Raw genomic sequence first — 17270 nt, 5'->3', positions numbered from 1 at the left:
GGAAAAAACTCTAACAAGATCAGTCATTAAATAAAAAAACAGACTATGGATTTTTTAAAATCTTCTCTATGTTTGTCTTCTAGTTCTATAATTTCTACCTTTAATTATTTCCTTCTTTCCAAATTTTAGATTGGTTCTGATTTTTTTTTAATTTTCTCAAATTTCAAGTGCAGACTGAGTATTATACGTAAGTGATAAATAACTAAATACTACTACTCCTGAAACCAAAAATAAATAAATTAAATTAAATACTCCCCAAACCTGCTGCCTAGCACCTTGACCCCTCCCCAGGACCCTCCCTCTCCCAATACCTACCAGTCCTGGTGTGGTGCTGGGGGGTAAGGCCTGGGTGGGGGCTTCAGGATGCTGCTGACCTTGGTCCTCGCCATTGCTACCCCAGCAGTTAAATATCATTAATATTTCCCCAGCCCCTTCCTCCTCCTCCTCTTCCCTGTCTCCCCATAAAAACAGTTCCTCCTCCTGACTTCCTTATTTCTGGGTCCTGTATCTCATTCTCTGATTCATGTGACATGGAGCCTCTTCTGAGCCCTCTTTTCCTCTCCTCTCCTGCTCACCTTCAGTTGGTTGTCTTCCCTGTGCCTTTGACCTCTTCCACCCTCTGCCTTTCCTCCTCATCTCCTCCTTTCCCCTCTCTATAGCCTCCACTCTGGAACAGACCCTGATTCCTGGCCCAATTTCCTTGGCCCATGTTGAACTCTCTTTACCCCCATCCCTTCCTCCTCCACAAACCTGCCTTCCCTATCTTGCTTCCTCATGGGATTTTACCTCCTAATCAAGGTGAAGGCCTTACCCGTGCAAATGTCACCTCTATTGGAAAGCCTTATACAGAAAAGTTATTTCATAAATATTTATTAAATTCAGTAACTTGGGGCACCTGGGTGGTTCAGTTGGTTATGCATCTGCCTTTGGCTCAGGTCAGGATCCCAGAGTCCTGGGATGAAGCCCCACTTCGGGCTCCCTTCTCAGTGGGGAGCCTGCTTCTCCCTCTGCTGCTGCTCCCTCAGCTTATACACACACTCTCTCTCTGCCATATAAATAAATAAATCTTTTAAAAAATATGTTAAATAGATAAATTCAGTCAACTGATTTTAAAAAAAAATTTCAAGTGCACAGAATTATATTAAAATAAACCCTAGGTCATGAAGTACTCTCACCATTTCTATATAGTCTATGTCCCACCTTCCCTGTATCTTTTCTGTTCCTCTTACTTTCTTTTCAGCTGCTTGTATTTTATTTCTCCAGTCTTTCCTCAACTAGATTATATTCTTTTTAATTTCTATTCTTTTGCTGGTGACCTAACAATCCCAATGTGTGTCCTACATGTTTAATCTATACCTTCTCCCTACTTCCTTAAAGACTTCAGCTCCACCTAACTCCTTCTCCACTTCCCTATTATTGTTCATCATGAACTTTGATTATACATTTTTACCCCATTAGACATTATTGTTTTACACAGCCAATACTTACTTAAGTGTACCAATATACTTGCTACTTTTTTGTTTTGAATTACTCCGTGCACATCAAACCCTCAATGTGGGATGGTTTTTCTTTCTTTTGACTTTCAGAACGTTTTAGTCAGGGCCTGCTAGTAATGAAGTATGGATTTTTAACTTAAAATATCTATTTCATCTTCAATCTTGAAATATTTTTTTAAGGTATAGGATTTTATTTTGGCGGGTATATTTTCAACTTACAAGGATCATATTCCTTTGAATACCGGCTTCCATTATTATCAGTAAGGTGCTAGCTAGCAGTCTACTGCTACTCTTTGGAAGTAATCTTTTTTTTTATGACCACTTTCAAGAAAGTTTGTCTTCAGTTCTCTGTAGATTCACTATGTATCTAGATAGGAGTTTTCTTTTTGGGGGGGGAAGGGGGGGTTCTGCTTTGGATTCTTTGGGTTGAGTCTTTGGATTAGAGTCTGTCCTCCGTTCTAGAAATCTATCAGCGGCTGTCTCTTTAAATATCTCTTTTTCACTCTCTCCTCTCCTTATCGGACTCTAAACAGATGTTAGACCTTTTAACTCTTATCTGCATTTTCCCTCTTTTTCATCTCTTGATAATTTCTTCTGACTTGTCTATCCTCCAATTCACTAACTCAACTCACCTGCATTCCATCTGGTATTAAGCCCCATCTACTGAGGTTTGTTGTTGTTGTTTTTTAATCAACTTTATTGAGGTATAATTTACCACCCATTGAGTTCTTTCAATTTAGGTCATCGTGTTTTTTTATTTCCTAAGGTTCTATTTGGTTTATTTACAAAATTTCTTTGGCACTTTTTATAGTTTTCTGTACCATCCTAAGATTTTTCAAATTTGTCTTTATTTTAGTGCCTTATAATCACTGTCTGATCATTTTCTGTTTGGTCTGTCTGGATCTGGTTGCTATTATTTCTCTTGCAGCCATCACTGTCGGTACCCTGCTCTTATCCCTAGGAACTTTTGGTGCTCTCTGACTCCCAGTTGCCACTGTCCACTGTCCATTCTGCACATGATGGCTCCCTCCTCAGGACAATGCCAACTCTTCTGCCCATGTGTATGGCTGGCTAGTCGTGCAAAGTAATTCACAATATCAACACCCCACAATGCAGCAACCATCAATCAGTGATCGATCTATCAGAATTGGCCTAAAGGTGAGTTTCCTCATCTCTTAGATGGGATTAGTCTAAGATATGTGTTTTGTGCTATTTCCCAGTTTCCTAGTGAGTGGAAATACTGATCTCCTACATTGAGCTTTATTGTCTGCTTTCCCTATATCACATCTCCACTTCCCAGCTAGTGTCACTTGCAGTGCCCAAATAATCTACATACTTTCAAATCTTTGTCTTGAAGTCTGCTATCATGATTAGGATTAGGATATGGTTCCCTATTTTCTTCTGTGCTTAGCTGCCCACTCACAACACCCACTACCCCCTTTGTCACTTGTCAATTAACTTAGAAATAGTTTTGGAGAAATTCAAGACCAACAATAAAGATATATTTATCCAAAGGTTTGGATTTGCTCTGATGATTTGGGGATGCTTGTTGGACCAACAAAGTGAAAGAAATCTAAGCTAAACATTCACTTGAGGACCAATCTATTGTTCAGACTTTTCAGGGCCTTTTAAGTTCTGTTCTGTTCAGCACAAAAGTACATTTTCGTACAAGCCCCTGGGGTAGAGATCTAGAGCAGATTTAATTCTGGATCACCCTTACTCTGAAGAATGGCCTTTTGGGTTCCAGCTTTATTGGGGGTGGTCTCCCATGAGGTGCCCATCTTGAAAAAATGCTGTTTTGTCGTCTGACTCCTGTACCTAACAAAACTCCCCCCCTCCACCGGCAAAAATACAGGTTTGGTAAATGTTCTTTGAATAAAACAAGAATTCTCAATTTACCTCTCTGGGCTCCCACCTTCTTTGATAATGGCCTTTAATTTCTTACAATCCAGCATGTCTCCAGTACTTTAATATTTTATTTAACATAGCACTTTTATTTTTTTCTAAGAGGAAGGGTCAGGTCAAATACCTAGCTATTCATGTTATCAGAAATGGAATTCTACTTCCTTTTGTTAAAAGGCAACTTGACTTTAGGTTTTCTGTCACTTCCACATGAAAAAGTCCTAATTATTAAGAAGATGTGCCAAAAAAAAATTATTAAATAACCAGCTAAGCATAAAGGAGATAGTATCACTGCATTTTCCTTTGTCACTTGATTGCTCCTTGAAATAAACCTTCTCAGAACTTGAGGTATGTTGTTTTGCTAGTATATTCTAGGCACATGTCTATGTCATCCTGTGGGCATTACAGGGTCACATTAATTCATGGGTTCTATCTATCCATGTAGGCTATGAGAGCCCTCAGGATGATGGACCAGAGTAATTCATTTATTATTCAGTTAACAAATGTCCATTAAATGTGCCTTGTACAGACACTAAAAGTACAAAAGCAGCCAAGATCCTTGACTTCATGTATCTCACATACAGGTATGTAAGACAGATATCAATAAAATAATCACATCAGAAAATATATGCATAGACATGCCGCAGTAAGAGCATATAATAAGGGAACGTGTCCTAGCAAGCAAGTCAGGAAAGACTTTTGATGAAACAATAAATGAAGTTGTTAGTGTCTGTGGAATCCATGTTATTATTTGATTTTTTTAAGGGATTAAAAATTATAGGGGAGAAGCTTTTTTCTGTTAATTTGAAATTGTTCATTTACAAATAACTGTGAACAGGCAGGTCTCAAGGTTGGCTAATTCAAAAATCAATCAAGTAAATTGTTTTACCCCTTGTCCATGCCAGTGAACTCCATATGGGATGCTTTTTAACCAGAGGGTCATGCACGAAATCTAAGCATTCATCTCACACAAAATGTCAGGTGCATTTCTCAAGTACTAATTCTTTCAAATTCTATACCTTCCCCCAGAACTATCACTATTATAAAGCGAACTAAGGTGACTATCATCAAAGACAAAAACTATAAATTAAAGATGCCATCCCATTTATCCCTGTTATCCCAGTACTTGTTATTTTAGACAAAGCACAATTGGCTATGGATTATTTGCCAGCTGTGCTTAAGAAATTGTCCCAATCAAATAACCCAAGAAATCTCTGATTCCTCAACATGAAACTGTAGGTGGTAAGCATTAGTTTCAGGACATGTTTTTTCAGTGAGTTGTTTAAGATTTATGGGGTCATTTTTTTGTGTGATTATTTCTGATGTTTCCCGACTACATACACTGCTTTCAGAACTCAATGCAGCAGCTCCAACTCACTAAGTGTTGCCTGGACCTCTCATAATTCACTCTAGCAGGGCCCTAACTGAATCAGAACCTTTCGGTGTTGCCATCTGCAAAGCAAGGTCTGGGAAGTGGAAAACTTTCAGTATTTGAACCAAAGTAGGCAATTCGATTTTTTATAGAAGTCACCTTGAATTTTCAGTCCCTCAATATATCTATTTATCCTCACTTCACACAACTCTAATTCTGTAGAAATTTACTTGTAAGGGATGCATTTTAAAATTTAAAAAAAAATTAGAAATATCACAAGTTTGTATTTTTTTCATATTAGGCCAATAGGTTTAAAAATGTAATTTGCCTACATCGAGATTTCATTCCCAACTGTGAATATTTCATTTAGAAAATACTCATATTATGTTAGACACATGGCAATGCAGTGCAATTCCAAAATAAACAACTCTGCAATATTGCCAGCTGAAACTTAAACCAGCAAGTCAAGGAAATAATCAGTGTCCACATAACACATGGTATTTAATTGTATTAATTACAAATGAGTATTGATGATTTTGATAATTAAGCTGATGGTGATGTTTATTTTTTCAATTGCTTCATCAATGCCGTATTTGGATAGCATTAGACAATAAGTTGTCAAGATGCTGGAACACATTTTGTTGAAAATAATGTAAATATCTTTGGCAAGTATAAAAACCATTTGTATTATAAAACTGTTCCTCAAATAATTCTGAGAAACTTTGCAAAGCTTTGCTCAGTAACCCCTTAAGGATAAACTTCATTGAAGTTTTAGTTAATGGTAAAGACAATCTGTCTATACTGACACAGAGTTCATGCTAGTTCTACTTCACATCGCTTAAAAGAAAAGGTCTATAAATCACACGGAAGAACAAAGATATTTTACAAAGAGAAATATAATCAACAGGCTGTTCATTCCTCACTTGTCTTTACATTAAAAGAACAGGATGAGTGAACAAAAGAAAGCTCCAGTAATGACATATAATTGCTAATGTTAGCCCAGAACGACATTTTTATGGGACAAAATACGTGATGTTCTGTAGGATATGTCCTGTCTGCAGTTTATCTATCCCAGATACAGAGATCAATAAAATCGGACTGGGAAGTAAAAACTTTTCCAGGCTCTTCCCCCTCACCTTTATTCTCCCTCTTCAGGCCTCGCTTCTTCCTGTTTCCCCTCCAGTTTTTCTCAAAAAGACCAGTAGGGTGGAGAAGGGGATCGAATGTCTTGGCAGAGGCTACAACAATGTCTAAAGCTCTTAAATGTGTTATTAGAAAATAATGTTAAATTTGACTTATTTAAACCCTTTCTGTTACTGCATCCAGCTGTCTCTATATCTATAATCACTTGCTCTACCTGCATCTTCTGTGTGACCGGTATTGAGGCCAAACCCATCAGGCGGTGTTGTGTAGGCCAGGGGTCAGCAAACTTTCAGAAGGAATGATCCAAGCAGCTATTGTCTCTTCCCTTCTTAAAGAGGATTAAAAATGCAGCCAGGGACACCTGTTGGGTCTGAGGCTACGATCTCTCCCCCTTCATCTTCTCTACCACCTGGGCAGTAAATTAGACTTTAGTTCCCACTTAAAACTATAATAGGCCTGCTCAAGTTTGCTCATGTCACCAAATGAGTTTTAAGTTTTTCATTTTCATTTTTAATTTAGCTATACTGAGCTCTGTTCAGGATGCGACTGTATACTGTTTCTTGCCAAGATGGTGCTCCAGAGGGTCCTGCGGAAGAAGTATTTGAAAAGAGTATATTCTGAGACAGTTAGCAGGACTACTGCTTGAAGAAGTCATACAGGGCCCAAACCAAGCTTCTCTCGCTTGATAATTGTATCTGGGCTTTGGCGCTTGATCATCTCATTGTGCCAAAATATGCTGGCATTGACCAAGACTGCATTTGTTCAAACTGAATACAGAGGTGCTGGTTTTAAATACAGACCTGGTTTATAGCTGCCTGGTATTGTAAAAAACTATAAGGTAGTCCTCATCTTGGTTTCTCCTTGGGAATGAATAGAAAAGAGAACTGTGTGTGTATGATCGTTCCATTCCAGTTGAAGGCTGTTTATTATTTTTTAAAAATTTTTAGAGGGGGGAGGGGCAGAAGAAGAGAGAGAGAGAATCTTAAGCAGGCTCCATGCCCAGAACAAAGCCCAAAATGGGGCTGATCTGAGCCAAAATCAAGAGTCAGATGCCTAACTGATTTAGCCTAGCCACCCAGGGCCCTGAAGTGTGTTTATTTTTAAATTAAACTGGCTATTCACTGGAAAGAGTGAATACCTACCATTTACATCAACATGGATAGAACTGGAAGGTATTATGCTAAATGAAAAAGTCAATCAGAGGAAGAGAATTACCATATGGTTTCACTCATGTGGAATATGAGAAATAGCACAGAGGATCATAGGGGAAGAAATCAGAGAGGGAGACAAACCATGAGGAACTCTTGATTCCAGGAAACAAACTGAGGGTTGTGGAAAGGGAGGTGGGTAAGGGGATGGGGTAACTCGGCGATGGGCACTAAGGAGGGCGCGTGATCTGATGAGCACAGGTGTTACATGCAACTAATGAATCACTGAACACACCACCAAAAACTAATGATGCACTGTGTGCTGGCTAATTGAATTTAAATAAAAAATTAATTAATTAAATGAACTGGCTATTGCATGAATGGATGAATAATGGGTATAATGGAGAAGAATCTTATGAGCGAAAATACCTTGGCTTTCCAGACTGATCCTATTAAGACATAAGTCAGATCACGTTGCTTCTTTTTCAAAATCCTCCTGTGCCTTCCCACTTGGATCTAGGAGTCTGAACTTCTGTCAGTAATAAACATATATTAGCCATCAAACACCAAACACTTCCCTAGGCTCTAGGGATACAAAACAGACAAAAACTCCTGCTTTCATGAACCTTATATCACGAGGGCAGGAGTTATTGGAAACTAAACAATAAATTAAAATTTATTAATTTAATAATTAATATTAATTATTAATAGTGATAAATGCCAAAGAGGAAAAGTAAGAACCAATTCAGTGTGAAATCCTCAGTGCAGTGCTAGCACTTTATTTATTTTTTTCTGAGTTTATTTTTTTATTTTATTTGTTCAGTGTTCCAAGATTCATTGTTTATGCACCACCCCCAGTGCTCCATGGAATACATGCCCTCCTTAATACCCACCACCAGGCCCTCTCAACCCCCCCAACCAAAACCCTAAGTTTGTTTCTCAGAGTCCACAGTCTCTCATGTGTTGGCATTTTAGATAGGATGGTCAGAGGAAACCTCAATAAGGTGGCTTTTGATTCAAGATCTGAATAAATTGAGGGACTTAGACATCTTGAGGAAGAGAATTCCAGGCAGAGGGAACAGTAAGAGCAAAAGCCCTAAGGCTTTTGGTGTGCGCATGGTGTGAACAAAGAAAAGCAAGGGGCTCAGTGCAGCTGGTTGGAAGGAACAATAACAGCAAGAATCAAAGTCTTTACTATGACTTTCCAGGTCATAGGATGTGATCGGCCCCTTGAATGATGTAAGAAGTCACTGGAAGATTTTGAACACGGAGTGCCATGATCTTTTAATAGCATCAGACCAGGAATCCAGGGTGTCAGAAAGGCAATCAATGTATATTAAATCACAAGGCACTATAATAGAAGTAGCACTGAAGGCCTAAATAGTAGCTAAGATAATTGAGGAATGACAGGGAGTGGGCTGGGGATAGAGGACAGCAAAGGACTGTCATCAAAGAGGGGTTGAAGGGGATATGGTCTGATTACATGAGGTTCAAAGCTGAGTGTTTTTATGGAGAGAAAAAAGAGCAATAGATATGGCAGGGGATATGGAAAGAAATCAGGACACCCTTCTGACCTCCAGACTCCTTCTGAGGATAGATGTAAAAGACAGAAAACACCCCCTGTAGGGGGGCTGCAGAGTAGTTGTCAAGAGAAGAGAGGGTTTCAGAGGAAGAAGTGGAGAGAACATTCACAGATAAAGGGATCTTAATCATGACTGACCTTGTGTTTCTGGGGACAATGTGAAAGAGTTCAAGAGATGGTGAGGCAAGGAAGAAGGGTCAGAGAAGGCAATAGAGGTAGCTATGGGGGAGATGAGGGATGATTTCAGTCTTGAACTTGTGATGGACATGGAGAAGGGGCATGCAGAGAGTTTGGCCAATGGTCCCAAGGCATATAATGATGGAGAAGCTGTGAGAATTGAGAAGAAAAAGGGATGAGGGAGTCTTTCAGGAGCAGAAATATTTCTGGGCTCTTAAGAGATGAAGGAAGCACACCCTATAGAAGGTGATCTTTTTCAATGTAGGTTCACTCAAGATCCCCATAAAATAGTTGTCTGTGGGGTACGGATTCCCTTCTGATCCTGCTGATGGTGGACTGCCAGAGTATGTGGTCTGACTCAGAACACAGGCAGCACTTGGCCCCTGATAAATGGGGGACTGCAGGATGCTGAGAATTCTCCCAGACCAGACAGTACCTCAATCCCTTGCCCCTTGTTGATGGTAATCTGTGAAAGGGGTTCTTCCTCTGAAAATTCAGGGACCCTTTTGACATCTGATGAATGAGAAGTTGAGGTTACCTTTAGGAATACTTTCTCTTTAGAAACAAGGTCTATTTATTGAGCACTGAATGTGCCCAGGTTTTGTGATAGCCCTTAAAATACATTCTTATTTAATCCTCTAATGTCCGCATATCTCAGTGATATAGTCCCATTTTACAGATGAGAAAATTGAGGCTCAGAGCTTTGTTCAGAGTACTCAGCTAGTAACTGGTAAGTTAGAATTTGAATGCCTGGTCTGAATGATGCCAACTCTTGAACTCATTATCACTACACTTTACCACCTCCCAGCTGAGAGATCATAAGACTATTGCCTAACTGAGAGCTGTCAGTAGCTCGGCCACTATCCTTAGCTGTGATGTAAGCCTGTAAGTTAAGACAGACCTGGGGGCACTTCTGTGGATGAATTCCAGGGAGCATTGTCTCTAGTCCAGGATCTTTCCTTTCAAGAGACTGCAAGAATTAGAATTCCTCATTTGATGGCCTGAGGATGCTAATCTCTTTAACTTCTCAAGGTCTGGGACAGAATCTACAGGTTCTATACTCACCCTAGAAAAAAACATGATTCCCAGCATTGGAGAGTCTAGCCATATCAATGGGAAAAAAATGAAGCTGACACAGAAAACTAGAAGCAGACCAGCTGAGCAAATGAGCCCACAACCCACCCAGCTGCCTTCCCTTTCAGTGGTTTAGGGAAGCACTCTGGGAACTGAGAGAACCAATTCTTCCTTCATCTTGGGTCTGACCCCAGTAGCTCCTGGAACGTTCTGGTCAGAAAGGGAGTGAAGGAATCGACTGTCACCAAGAAAGCACAAGGGCTTCAGTTTGGGGTCTCCCATTACCTCTGTCCTGGCAATAGGGAAGGGGAAGGATCTATTTGGTCAATTCTGGTCTGTCAGCTATAGGTACTGAAGACCTACTACCTTACAAGTAGCTCCAGAATTACCTTACAGCTAGCCCCAGAGCCAACCAGGACTAGGGCTGACAATATCTTAATAGTTATAGCCACCCACCCATAGCAGACACCACAGGAATACAAAGGCAAAAAACCTCATTGACCCTGATCCCATTAAGTAGCTATAGATGTCTTCCTGTCCTGATAACTATTAACATTGATTCAATGTTTCTTGGTTTCTTTTTACTGTTCCTACCTTCCCTTAACTTTCCAGTCCATACGATCTACTTGAGAAACTGAAAGTGCTCTAGACACAGAATTCATCACCATTTGCCTTCTTTTCAACCCATTCTCAGTGACCCTGAAGTACTCTAGATAAAAACAGGTGCAAGCTTTGATTATGCCAGCGATGTTACTGAAAGGGATGTAGAAATAGAGTTTTGCCACTAATACCTCATAACTTGAGATCCATTTCTAAAGGAATAATTCTGGCCCCAAGATGTCATTGAAAGTCACACAAAGAACATAAAATGCTATTTCATGAACTAACTCTGATAAAACATTTATAACTCTGTTGAAAACTATACTAAAATGGTAGTACTCTAGACTGCCACAAGCTGAAGTAGTTGTTATTGGGTTGTGGGCAGAAAGCCTCACTTCACCAGAGGTACACTCAAGAATTTGTGTTACAAAAAAAATAGCTCAGGTAACTAACTGCACTGAACAAATGTTCTTCCCATTCAGTTCCCAGAGGTGCCTGAAAAATCATTATTAACTTTCCCTGAAACGTTTAGGTTACATACATGATTACATCCACTTGATAAGATTGCAAATCTGTCTTAAATTGCCCAAAAGGCTTATGCTTTTACACTTGAAGCTAATTAGACTACCCCCCAAATTTACTGATTTTTAAATTCCCTTTATCCAGGTGATGAAAACTTAATGGGATGTTAAATACTTCACAGGTGCCCCCCAAAAGTTCCATCTCTCTAATCTCAGAGGTATGGAACCAAGCCAAAGCCTCCGCAGTTCCCAAAAGCATGAGGAATCTGGGGAAGCTTTGGCAGAATACAGGGTTGAATTGGAATTTGGACCTAGTCCTTCAGCCCAGCCTAGTCTCTGAGTTGCCTGTAAAGAGAGAGGGCAATGCATATTTCATAGGTCTGTGGGAGAAAAAAACATATTTATCTAGAGTGTCTGACACTACACGGGTGCCCAAATGTTGATTAAACACATTAAATCTATCCCTCTATCTAGAGGTCATAAACATGAAATGCCTGGGGAGCCAGGCATAAGTGGGTCTAAGAGGGCCCGAAGGCAATGGGGGCATTCAGCGGGACTGCTGCTGGCATTCCTGGGAAGACAGCTCCAATGCTGATGAAACTCCTGGTTTTCCCTTAATGTGACAAGTCTGAATTTTTATGTGAAAAGATCTCAGCTTTTAATTATGCCTTAAATCTTTCTAAAAACACTGTTTTAAAATAAATTTTAATGAAAATTTTAAATAAATTTTTAAATAAACACCTGCTAGATCAATGTCAGCCATGAGCCACCAGCTTGCAAAGCCAGATTTTATCTTTTTCCGGTTATCAGGAAAAAAAAAAAAAAACCCAAATCAAAGAACAGGAAAAAAAGGCAAGATGATTCCATAGCAAAACACAGCAAGGAATACATTCATTGATATGACCTACAGACAGGAGGGTTTTAGGAAACATTGTTAAAGAAATAATTTTATTAAAGCGGTTTTCACATGACAGACTTTTGAAACCATATATATTCAATCCTCTAGACTAAAGTGGTTGTCCTCAAACCTGGCTACAGTTTAAAGTCACTTTGAAGGTTTAAAAAAAAAAACACTGATGCCTAGTCCCTACTTTCAGAAATTCTCATTTAATTGCTGTATGGTGGGTTCCATGTGTTCTGTTTTTTAAGTGAACCTCTCCATCTCTCTATGTTCACCTCCACCCTGGGACTTACAGCCAAGATTAGGAACCAGATATAAAGCAGGGGCTCACAAACTAGAGGAGGTTTTGTTGCTCTTGTTTTAAATGCATCTTAGGTGCAATTGAAAACTAGTAGCTGGAGGTAGGGCTCAGAAATCTTCTTTGTGAATTTGCTCCTAGATGATTCTGATGCAGGTGATCCACAGACCACACTTAAAAACATCACTAATGGGGTGCCTGCATGGCTCAGTGGGTTAAAGCCTCTGCCTTCAGCTCAGGTCATGATCTCAGGATCCTGGGATCGAGCCCCGCATTGGGCTCTCTGCCTGTCTCTCTGCCTACTTGTGATCTCCGTTTGTCAAATAAATAAATAAAATCTTAAAAAAAAATCACTAATGTTTGGGTTGAGACCCAATGTTTTCATCCCATTTAGTACATTCAATATGTGCAGTTGTTTTTTGTTTTTAACCTAAGTATCATTTTATAAGGCAGAATTATAGGGAAGGACCAGAAATGTGCTCCCCAGGGAACATGGTGGGGCTCACATGGAGACTAAATCTGATATAAGTAAACTTAGATGAGGACCACAAAGTGGTAGCAACAGCCAAGCAAGTAGAGCAGAGCCCAGCAATTGTTGGTCCCTGAGGTCTTGGCCAAAAAAAGGAACACCAGGAAATAAAAGCATGAGACTACACTTGCCATCAGGAAGGTCATGGCAGTTTGTGAGAAAGATGCCCAAGGGCAGCAGCCACATCGGCAGGAAAGCGTAAAGCACAGAGATGGTTAAGAGCAGAGGACAGGGGAACAGAGAAGGCTGAGGAAGGCATTCGGGGAAGGTAGACAAGGTCAAGGAGCTTAGCCACCCACTGGCATTCACCACAACGCCTGAGTCATGGCAGAGTTCTCAAGCAGAAATCGTAAGTGAGAAACAGGCCAGGTCCAGCAGCACAAATGTGTGCCTAATTGCTCCCCCTAACTTTAAAATTCTTTTATTCTTTTTCTCCTGGCTTCCCAGCACTCAGAGTTGAATAAGGGGTTTCTGGTTGGCTGGGTAAATCTGACTAACTAAAAGGACTCAGCTTGTTTATAATTCATAGGCACGCCACATTTTTGTTAAGCATCAAATCATTCTTAAAAGCTTTGCTTTCCTGGGGTCTCTCAATCAGCATAATTAGTCGAACACCTGTTATGTATATTGAGCTGTGGCCTAGGTGTTACAGTGTGAGACAGAGGAAATGAAGATACCAATTTGTCCTGCACCCCACCAAACCCCTCCCTGTCCACCATAAACACAATTGAAAGTGACAAGATAATACAGCCAAGGAAGTACAGAGGGAAACGCAAACTCTCCACCACACTAGACTCTTCTTGATGAGGCTGGTGTCCTCTGGCCACTGCCAAGATCATCCAGGCAGTACCAGAGACGAGCACTGCCACAGGTCTGCAGAGACTCGGCTGACTTGCATTCTGCTGAGACTCAGAAAACACTGGCATTTTCTGGAGCCATGAATGGCCTAAAACAAAGCCATTTTTCTTACGGAAGAGCAAGGATGTATCTTCTCTCCCAATAGAGTTGTACTTTTCCTCCCTGACGTCAAAGCAACACCTCTGCCATAAGATCTGAGTTGTTGATGTGAAGCAACTTCACATTTCTACTTACAGCCCACCTTTCTTCCCCAGAACCAGCGGTCAAGAGACAACTCTAAATATTTCCAGCGAAGGATTCCAGTGGTGACTCAGTACTAGTTACTGGTTCCCCTGTGTCTAATTCTCTCTTCTTTAAGATGAAGGCCATTCCCAGGAGGCTCCCCTATGCCTCATGTAATAAATTCAGGTAGGAAGCATGCTCGAATATCTACACACAATTTGTGCACAAGCTGTACCTACCATTACCATTCACAACAAAGAGAAAGGTTTATAGAGGTGGAGTTTTCTATTACTTTTGCTCTCAGGCTCACTAACGAGATGTACAGAATTAGCTAGCTGGAAACAATCTAGAGAAAGTTGGAGGCAGAGAATATGTGAGGACGACGAGATGCATTAATTTCATATGTATGTGAGAGGCAAGTGGCTATTTGCTTTCTGGTTCTCTAAGATGTGTCACCTCCCAAATTCCCTTGTATTTTCTCATTTCGAATCCAGCCGGAGAGTCATTGGTTTTGTCTGTGGTTCTTGAAAGGCTTCCGTTTTGTCTTTAACATATTCGCTCTGAATGCCCATCAACTGAGGAATGGATAATGAAAATGGGGAGTATATATATATATATACATATATATATATATATATATATACACACACACACACACACACACACAAGAATACTAGTCATCAAGAAGAATGAAATCTTGCCATTTGCAACGATGTGGTGGAGCTAGAGTGTATTACACTAAGTGAAATAAGTCAGAGAAAGAAGTATTACATGATTTCATTCATTTAAGGAATTTAGGAAACAAAACAGATGAACATTATGGGAAGGAGAAGAAAAAAGAGAGAAACCATAAGAGATTCTTAACTATAGAGAACAAATGGGTGATGGGGATTAAGGGGGGCACTTCTTAGGTTGAGCACTGGGTGTTAAATATAGGTAATGAATCACTAAATTTTCCTGAAAACAACATTACACTCCATGTTAACTAACTAGAATTTAAATAAAATTTTGGGGAAAAAAGCCATATTTACTCTGGGTCCCTATCCAATTTTTAAAATGATTTTCCACATCGGCAGTGAGATTCTGTATCCCTCTGAAAGGATACATTCTCTTTTAAGTCACTCTCCAGGACTTCTCAAACCTTTAGCTTCCATCAGAGTCACCTGGGGGATTGCAGAAAACACAGATTGCCTGGCTCCATCCCCAGTCAGATTAGGTGGGTCTGGAGTGGGGCCCAAGAATTTTCATTTCTAACACATTCCCCAGGGATGCTGGTCCAGACACCACAGACACCACTCCTGGAGAACCAGGAGTCTAAACCAACCTCCTGCTCCTTTAGATTTAGGAGCTGAGTGGAATATCACAGTGAGCTTGCAAATTGGCATCAAAGAGCCTCCATAAGGTAGACACACTAGAGTTAGGTAGACACTAGAGTTAGGTATACCTGTCCCCCTCAGAAAGTATCTCACCTAGAGTCTGCTCTTCCTAAAGGACTGTTTCCACTTCTCCTGCTAGACTGTGTATGTCCTGGCTTTGGTAATGAGAATTAGAATAGGCTGTTTCTATAGACTTTTCAGGCACTCACCAAGTTTCCATGCCTCTTCATCTGTTGAACCAGTGGCTTGAAAAATCTTAAGCGTTATTGCTGTTTTCAACTAGCTTTACAAAATATAAAATGGGAGACTGCAGGAGGAGCCACACTATGTCTGCAAGGTCAAAATGCCTAATTGCACCACCATAATTACAGTCGCCCTTGAGTTCTCCTCACATAAGGGGTTACATAGAGAGAGTCATTATACAATTACTTGTAAAAACACACTATGAATTCAAACTTGGCCTCCATCAGGCCATCCTAGCAATTATGACTTTCAAAATAAATATAAAAACCCTATTTAGTCTCCAGGCAATTGTAAGGATCAGTTAAAATAAACATTAAGAAAATATGAAAAGTATTTGTTTTCCAAGCACCAGACATGCATGTTTTGCTCAATTCCAATTAAACCAAATTTTAATGATGTTAAATATAATCATTCAGTGGACTGGGACCAAGACACATTGATGGGACAATTAAAAACTGCTTTGTTGTTGAAAACTCATGTTCTAACTCACCTGGAGAACAGACTTCACACTTGAACTACAGGAATCTAGACTTCCCTCCTTCCCCCAGCAAGAGAAGGTAATAATTCAAGAGTTGAGAAACACTGGCATGGGATGAGGTCAGGTACTTAGAAAGCCTCACATAGGTTGGGGAGAAACCAGGCTAGAATATGAAACAACATCCTGCAAACCCTGTACCTGTAGCAGCATCCTCCCCAGACAGGTTTGACAGATGGTGCAGATGCTTTGGACAGACTAGTTTGAGATTTTCTGAAAGATCTTTTCTTGCAGCATCTCCTCTAAAACTTGCTGAATCAAAGACTAATGATTCATTCAACATTTGACCACAATTTAGCTCATGCTATGTGCCAGATACTTCATAATACACGCTACCACTCAATCCAAACATGTATTTTTAAATTCCTCTGTTCTCCTTAGATTTTTAGTGCTAGAAGAGGCATTCTGGGCAAATCTAGAACAAGAGCTGGATTTCACAAAAGCAGTTACCTGGGGAAAACCAACCAGCCTCCAGCCTTGAGTTTTCTCATCTGAAGAGAGACCATCTGGTACAGAGTAGTAGTTCTCAAACTATAAGATGCATCAAAATCACTTGAGGGACTTGCTAAAACACAGCTTGCTGAGCTCAACCCTCAAGTTTCTGACCCAGTAGGTCTGGGATGGGGATTGGAAATTTGCCTTTTTTTTTTTTTTTTTTTTTTTTAGGGGGGAGCCGAAGGGGGAGAGAATCTTAAACAGGCTCCACGCCCAGCATGGAGCCCAACATAAGGCTCAATCTTACAATGTTGAGATCATGACCTGAGCCAAAACCAAAAGTCACTTACCTGACTGAAACACCAGGCACCCCAGGGAATTTGTCTTTTTTTGGTAAGCTCCCAGGTGATGCTGATGCTGCTGGTCCAGGGACCATATCTGACTAGAGTATAATGATTATTGTCTACAAGTTTTCTCTGGCCAGTTTGTTCCTTTCCAGGTTCAAAAGCAGGCTTTTTGTGGAACGTTTTTTCCTGTTTGTTTTTGTCTGTGACTGTTGGTGTTTCTGTGTTGCCACTGTCTTCAGCTGTAACACTGCTTGTGAAACTAAAAGAAAACCCAGGGTACTCACCACTGTGCCGTTCCTTGGATCCTGAGATCCCTAGCCAGTCTTTCTTTTTCTATTCTTTAGAGTCTTACATTTGCTCTATATAAACTGTTCAGGGCATTGTACTTAACCAGGAGAAATAGAGAAAAGTGGGAGAAGTGCTTCTCTACCCTTCCAGGATCAGAAGTCTGAACCCCATTTTGAGAACCAGTATCTTGGATGACCTGTCACATCCCTTCCAGCTCTATACT

Source organism: Mustela nigripes, chromosome 13 (assembly GCF_022355385.1).
Source record: "Mustela nigripes isolate SB6536 chromosome 13, MUSNIG.SB6536, whole genome shotgun sequence".
Taxonomy (NCBI): Eukaryota; Metazoa; Chordata; class Mammalia; order Carnivora; family Mustelidae; genus Mustela; species Mustela nigripes.
This window is presented reverse-complemented; position numbering follows the sequence as displayed.